The following is an 8,267-nucleotide window of genomic DNA, read 5'->3' as shown; positions in this document are numbered from 1 at the left end:
GTGCCGGCTACCGGGGTGCAACCACCGCTCGGCAGTCCCCAAAGCGGAGCAGAAGGGGAAGCAAGTCAGTGGACAAAATATGTGTCATCTAGGACAGGGGCATGCTTATGACTTGGTCTTCCCTTACGATTGATAGCTTCTCACAGTAGGCTCCCATCAGCTCACCAGGTCAACACAAACACAACACAACCAGCCCCCTCACTACCTACCAAGCCTCTTCTGAACGAAAGGGTCATTTGAACTGAGCTGCAGGCAGAAAGCAAACTGCCTCTTTGCTCACAGCTGTCTACAGCTTCAGCTGGGGTTGTGCCCAAAGGCTGTCGGCTATTCCAGCTGTGGCCTCACACCCCAGAACCACTCGTTCTGCTCTTCTGCCTTGTACTTGGTTTCCGCGGGGCGATCATGCAGGATTTTCCCTTTATAGCCTCTCCGCTTAGTGCACTGGGCTTTCGGGTGGCCTCAGGTCCTTATTTAAAATGCCACTGACACTGCTAGATCAAACTTACTGAAGGCAAGGCTCGGTAATTTGTGTTACAGTCAAGTTAAAATGGGAATTGCTGTATCTTGGTGTGAACAGCACGGTTTGAAACCCAGATCAGCTGGTACTAGATTGCCCTGTTCCAGCTCGGCATTTGCCTCCTGCAATGTATGGCTATGTCTCTTACCCAGGCTGGAAGTTTGCTTTGCCTCAGCTCCCTCTCAAGTCAGATGGAAACATTCCAGTGATGAACGTCTGGAGGTCTCTACAATTCATCCACATTGTGTTAAAGATAGGTAAGGGAAAAGGAATTTCCTGTTCCAGGTAGAATGTACATAAAACATCAATAATTCATTATTCAGTATCACAAAAATTGTTTCAAATTACATTGTAATGACCACTATTAAAAATTGTTGCAATTTTATCACTGAGCACACAGAAATGGCCAAAAAAAAAACCAGCTGAGATGCTTGAACTTTTTAGAACCATGTTTTTCATTTGGAAAAGTCAATCCATACTTCCTTTAGTTGTTCAGGACAGAAGATGCTGCCGACCACGTTTTCCCCATGGTATTCTTCTATGGTAGTCCGAGTTCAACGTTGTACAAGGGAGAAGGACTGCACGAGGTAGAGAACGTCACCAGTCCAGTGGTGCCAAGATGAATTCCACCTCCCCAACCACAGGAGAGTGAAGGTTCAGCAAATACAGGTGCAAGAATCATTCCTCCAGCTTCCGTATTTCCACACCAAAATGGACCAAAACCTGGGCATGTACATCACCCACTGGGTATCTGGTGGGGCCATGTCGTGGTTTAACCCCAGCACGCAGCTAACTACCCCCAGCCACTCACCCGCTCTCCCCCAGTGGGGTGGGGAAGAGAATCAAAAGTGAGAAAACTCATGGGCTGGGATAAGGACAGTTTAATAGACAGAGCAAAAGCGGTGTGCAGAAGCAAAGCACACCAAGGAATTCATTCCCCGCTCCCCGTGGGCAGGCAGGTGTTCAGCCATCCCCAGTACAGCAGGGCTCCAGCACACCTAACGGTTACTTGGGAAGACAAACACCATCACTACGAACGTCCCCGCTCCTTCCTCCTTCTTCCCCCAGCTGTATAGGCTGAGCGTGACGCCATATGGTATGGGGTATCCCTTGGGTCATTGGGGTCAGCTGTCCTGGCTGTGTCCACTCCCAACTCCCTGTGCACCACCAGCCCACTCGCTGGCAGGACGGTCTGAGAAGCAGAAAAGGCCTTGACGCTGTGTAAGCAGTAACTAAAGCATCCCTGTGTTATCAACTCTGTTTTCGGCACAAATCCAAAACACAGCCCCTACAAGCTGCTCTGAAGAACATTAACTCTATCCCAGCCAAACCAGTACAGGCTGACACTCCTTGGCCTTGCTGAACCCGCTGTACACACACTGTACAGCCAGCCGGCACATGCCTGGCAATCCAATGTATTCTGCAAACATTCTCCAGTGGGAAGGGGAATTAAAATATTTTCTGGGATTTCCAAGTGATCAAGCACCTGGCTGACTCTCAGACGAAAGATCCATAATGCAAGTACAGGCTGAATTGTGACATTGGGGATTTCTCTTGCACCTTTGGACCTGGTGTATGTGAAATCCCAGGCAAATAGCAAAGTTTTGCTTTTTTAACTAGACTAAACTTCTAGATGGAAAATCAGAGCATGTTCAGGGATGCTCAGGGTTCTGTTACACTACTAGTATTTTCTCCTGCTCCCCTAATCCACTAACTCATTCAGTGGTAACCTCAATATAATTAGCGTCACGAAGGGACAAAAGTCATCTGATACCCATTTAAAACAATCAAAACACTACCGTTAATATGTCATCCCATTTAAAAGTGTCTTTCAGCTCACTGTCATTCACAGATTTTCTCAGGAGCCTGAAGACTATTTATCAGAGTTTTTTCAATGCCAAGCATTTCGTTTTTGCTGGTTTCTCCCTAGCTTTTGCCAAAGTGGATTTTTCTTACCTCAGACATGTTAGAACACAGCCTTCGTACAGCAACTTGTCATCTTAAATCTGAATAAAATCTTCAAGAGTACCTTACTAAAAACATATGACAGGAGTAAAAAACTAGTTGAAAATTCTTGAATGGCCAAAGTTATGTGTAGTAAAGTCACCACAAGCTTTTTCACAAAGAAAACAGTTGCTATCCCACATGCATCTCACCCCAGACTCTAATCACAGGGAGGTTTTTGATGACAGGAAACACTGGGAGCTGATGTTCTCCTACTGCAGTGCTCTGTGCCACTGGGAAGAGCATTTCAACCCAGAACAGTGGGATGAAAACCAGGCGGGTCTGGAAAGGTACAATTGTTGTTCAAAATGCACATGCATTATCATCTGTGACCGGGTGACACTTCTTAGGAATTACCTAAGAATTACGTCAAGTATGGACCATAAAAAACTAAAGGCACAACAAACTTCTGGTGCTTTTGGATCCAGAGTTCCAAGCCCAGTAAGTCTCGGGGATATTACAGAACACGTGGTCTACACCATAAGTACTTCCCAGGAAAAAAAAAGAAAAACAAACCAACAAAAAACCAAACCCTTGTATGACTAAGGTCAAAGTAGTGAGTCATTTAAGGCAAAAAAAAAAAAACAAACACATGGACATTGCAGTTAACCTCAATTGAAGTACATACATCTAAAAAGATCAGTGAGAACATCCTTAAAGGAAATCCCAAGATAGCGATGAAAGAAATGCCAAATGAAGGCACAGAAACAAATTAAACTCTCCTATCACATTGTCAGGCAATAAATATACAATTAAGACATACTGGTGTTTACAGAGACTGTGGTCAGCTCTTTTTTGAGAGATTAGTTTTTCTTCCTAATGTTTCCCTTTCACTGCTAAATAAAGAATTTCATTCAGAGTAAGGTTGTTCAAATGTAACTTTTACATTATAAATCTCTAAAAGCCTACAGTCTCTCCATTATATTTACTTTCCCTTCTCTACACAAAATGAATGATTGTTCTAAATATCCCCCACAACACTATTTATACTATACTTGGTTATTACATCTGTTTTCCTTCTGTCTGAGCAACTAATGTGAAATTTCATTCAAATAGCTTTACCTTAAAAACGTATTTCATAAATACAAACAGAAAGATTTCTCCCATGCAAGTGTATATCCCTATACATCTTAGAAATCCATGCAGGCATGACATTATTCTTCTCAAATATTTCTGCTCCATCATCACACTAGCACAAACCACAAACACCAAGAAAAAATATAACCTGAATTTATGAGTAAATAAAAAAAAAAAGGTAGCTAAAACATCTCTCATTCAAACAGCAGCAATGTCATTAAATCACACAATTCTAACAGTAATGATGGTACTGCTTTCCAAAATGGGAATATTTACACAAACTGACCTGTTGTTCCCTAACTTACAGCACTTATTTCAGAGAGCAGTTGCACAGTGCTACGTTTCTGCAAGTTTTGTCTGGTTTTGGTTTTGTTAGCTAAAAAGATAGATTTATATGTAAATGAAGGGCAGCAGATACTAAAAGAAGGTATCTGCCTGTAGGACAGAAGCAGGTCTCCTGACTGCAAATAACATTTTATTATTTTACTGTCTTCTGAGGACTGGAGTGTATCCCAGCTCAGCAGAGCTCCTACCCGTGTGTTCTTGTCTGCTATACAGACAATATCATATAACTTCACTATGATCAATGGGATTATTTTATTTACATATCATGTACTCCATTGCCTCATGTCCTTTTAGAAACAGTTCCTGGAAATGCAGACCTATGGTTGTTGTCAAACATTTTATTTTTTTCCTCTTTTTTTTTTTAATTTAAAAGTCAAACAAGCAAGAAAGTGCCATACAAATCAGCAAGAGGTTTAAAAAAATATCCAGGGCCATTCACAAGTCTCTTTTTCATATCAACAGCTTCCTTGTCTTTTCCCCAAAGAACAGAATGATTGGCAACATTTTAATTACACTGCCGATAAAAATAGAAGTAGTAATCAGTAAAAAACATTCCAGCAAAATAAGGATCTGTCGAGCAGTCTGCAAAACCCTGCAGAAGAAAAATAAAGGAGATTCATATAGGATCTTCTCTCAGTTCAGATGCTATTTGTCTTTTGCTGTGTTGCCATCTGAAAAGGCTTACCGGTGCAGCTACACGGAAATAGCACGCACTGTCATAGAATTTAGCTACAGGGAGAGTCCAAATATGCCGACGTCCCTAGATGATAGATGAGAGAGAGAGAGAGATTAGAGAACCTTATTTCACATTAAATTGGAGAGAAGGATAGGCTCCGGAAACATTTCATTGACAAATGCAGTGCAAAGTCATTATGCTAACAAGACTTGATAGCTATAGATAATTTAAAGACAAAGTGCTGACTTTAAACCCTGCAAAAGTGGATTTGCTCAGATCAGCTCTGCACAGGAACTGACAGGCATCCGGCTCCCAGCGACACTCCGCTGGCTCTGAAGAACTGAACTCCCTCTCCAGTTTTCCAAGTAAATCCCACAATAAATGGGAATGGGTCCTGATGTGCCAGGTGGCCCGAGAGCTTTAAGGTGTAATAGTAGCAAATGGCAATTCTGCTGATTTTGAAACAGCAACTTCAGTAGTCCTCAGAAGGCAGTGAAAGTTCCTCTACATATTCTAAAGATATGGGTAGCATCTCCACTCAGTATTTCAAAAACAGATGCAGGCAAGACTTCATGCTATTTTTGATTACAGTGTCCTGCCATACACAAATGAAATAATATATTCCGTATCTGAAATGTTTATGCTACATTGAATAAAATAAAATTCAATCCTCACCTTCTTTTAACCTAATGATCCATAGTAGCTTTTATTTCATCAGTTTCTAGTGTTTCAACTCCTTTATTTTTCCCTTCTCCCTTCACTTTCTGACATATTCTGTCTGTTGGAGATGATATGTTCACACGATACAACTTATGTGAGACTGCTGAATCCAAATGATTGCTGTCCTGCCCTTTGGTAGGGAATAAGACTTCCAGATCCTAGAAAAATCCTCTTGAAAGAAAACTCTGCAACCAGGCAGCATTTCTATTCTGAGTCACATCAAACCTGAATGCTCACTGCTGCTGGATGCTAGTTAGCTTTAGTCTTTTGATGTGGATTTCAGGTTGACACAGGAAATCTCTTCGACCAGTTTTCGCTTCAAGGATATTTCTGCATTGTGAAACTCTCTGGGTCTGACTTAATTTCAGTTCTGTTGGAATTACATCAGACAGGTCAAAACTTGGACATTTCTGGCTTTCTGATGGCTTTGCAGCAGTTGCAGAGAAGCCTGTAACTTTTCGCAAAGACATTTGAAAAGTTGATCAGAAAGTCAGCTTAAGGGTGGGGGTATCCCAACTGCTCTAATTCGACAAAGCGCCAAAAAGGTAATTTAAAATCAATTAAGAACCTATCACGTATGGCAGCCTAGATCAGAAATCTAAAGACGACTCTGACATGACTTTCAACTTCAGCGAAGTTTCTCCTACAATGTGTTAAGAAACGTTACTATCCTTGCTTCTGCCTTTCCTACTGTTTTAGCCAGAATAAACATTTCCAAGCAATGAGGACAAACTGAGGCTTTGAAAGAGGCTTATATTTCCAGAGAATTTGAAGGGAGTTTAAGGCCTTCATCAATTTACTGGAGATGATTAAAAGTTTGCAAGATCCAGTCTCTAAATACTTTTTTACTGGGAAAAGCTAACATGTTTTAACAGCTTTTATTCCCATTGGGGCAACCCAGAAAGTGAGATGTAAACAACTCTTGCTTTTACAATGAAGAATTTTCCCTAAAGAGATTTACTGGTAAATTCCTGTTCACACATAAATAAAGGGGAATACCTACCATTGTTTTCAGTGAATTCAGGACTTAAAAACTGGAATTCACTACCCCTAAGACAATAATGGAAACAGTAGAGTAGATGAGAGTTTGGAGGACTCTGTCTCCTAAGGCCCTGGGTGATAAGTACTCCCATTTCTTAAGTACCTCTGGAGACATAATGAGTTATAGTGGTGAGTTAGGCTGAAGCAGACTCAAAACTGTCCTTGCAGGGAGTCACTAGACAGATGTTTATGAAAGTCAGCAGAAAACTAATGCCTACAAAAAGGTTGCATCTCATTACGGTCATGCCAAAGCCAGCTATGCCTGGCAGACTCAAAGTACCATTTGGATTTCTACTACCTCAATCAAGATCAGAATTTTGCAGCCATTAATTTTATAAAAATGATCTCCACAAGCCAGAGTATTGCTGCAAAAATCTTACCTGTGTGGTTTCTAGGAAATTCTTCCTACTGTTCTGGTTTGAAGAATAATGGGAGCAATAATTTCCAAATGTGACTTTGCAGAGAAATATAATTAATGGTTCTGTGGTGCTTCAAGAGAGAGAGAAAAATAAGGATCTATACCATTGCTCTTAAATAAAAGAATATATATAAATACCATATACATACATACATACGGGGGGGGAAATCTGAAGAACTGAATTGTGGAGAAATAAAGCAGAGGACCTTACTTCAGTGGTTGATATGAAAGAGACACCTAAACCACCAGTTACCATATACCTGTGCTAGAGGGTACCAGGGCATCTAAACGTAACATCAATTTTATGGAAGACAAACCCATAATAAGCTTTGAAACAGGGACCTATATAAATAACTCCCATTTGCCACTGTACACCTGCAAATATATCATTAAAAAGAAGTAAAAATATCCCAGACTTTGTCTGGGAAAGCAGTGGTAAACAGAATTTCATTCAGAATTCTTTTACAGCAAGGACCTTGTGGACATACCTTCTCCAAACTACCTTAGAGAGAGTTTCCAGCACTTCCTAGCTTACCAGATGGCTTTTCTGCAAAGTGTATAAACAAAAATGCCTTGGAGACCCAAAGGAACTCAGATATGGCAATGGTTAGCAGAAAAAATGAAAGTAGAAGGTGGGGAAAAGGCAACATGAATGTTTACAGTTTATGCTGTGGGGAGCAATGAAGCAACCCCCCCAAAAATGTGCTTTCACAACATTAACAAGGTATTATAAGAAACATCAGTTTTAAAGCATATAATTCATATATGGCAGATTCTCTGTCCTAGACAGGTTGTTAGTAGTGTGTGTTGGTTTCATTTGATTTTATTCAGCAGGCATAGGCATTTTCCAAATTTCTGAAGTATTTACAGTATCTGACGGTATTTGAACACAGCAGTAATCCAAATATGTTTGGGCTTCGTTAAGTGTTTTGATTTTTTTAATTTTGTGGCTTTGTTCAGTGAAAGCAAATAGAAAAGGTATAATTTGAAAATCCCCCTCTCCCCAAACCAAAACTCAATATCCAAAATAAATTCAGTAACTGCTTCAGTGAAACTCTGAGTATGATGTATTAATCCCTACATGGGAGGGCTGTACTATTAGATTATAATGGCATACACTTAAAAGACAAATTTTCAGTGGCTGTAGAAAATAAGCAGGCACTTCAGGAGTACTGTTACATTTCCTCTTATCCGAAAAAAGGCAGATGTTCACAAGGATAACATCCAAGATCAAACAAATGGACCTAAAGACCATCCATAACTCCACAGAGCCCTTTCTTGGAGAGACTGGAGTCATGAAGTGTCACCAAGCAGAGCGTTTGGCAGCTCTTCTGGCTATCGCTGGCCCTTCCCAGAGAAGAACCCCAGAAGAAAGGATTTGTTACTTCTGGGAGAACACAATGGAGCTAGGCTTTTATTTGAGGAGAAAATATCTGCTGAGAGGAATAAGTTTGCTGCTTATTCCTGCT

The sequence above is a fragment of the Cariama cristata genome, unplaced genomic scaffold, assembly GCF_000690535.1.
Source record: "Cariama cristata isolate BGI_N322 unplaced genomic scaffold, ASM69053v1 scaffold2966, whole genome shotgun sequence".
Taxonomy (NCBI): Eukaryota; Metazoa; Chordata; class Aves; order Cariamiformes; family Cariamidae; genus Cariama; species Cariama cristata.
This window is presented reverse-complemented; position numbering follows the sequence as displayed.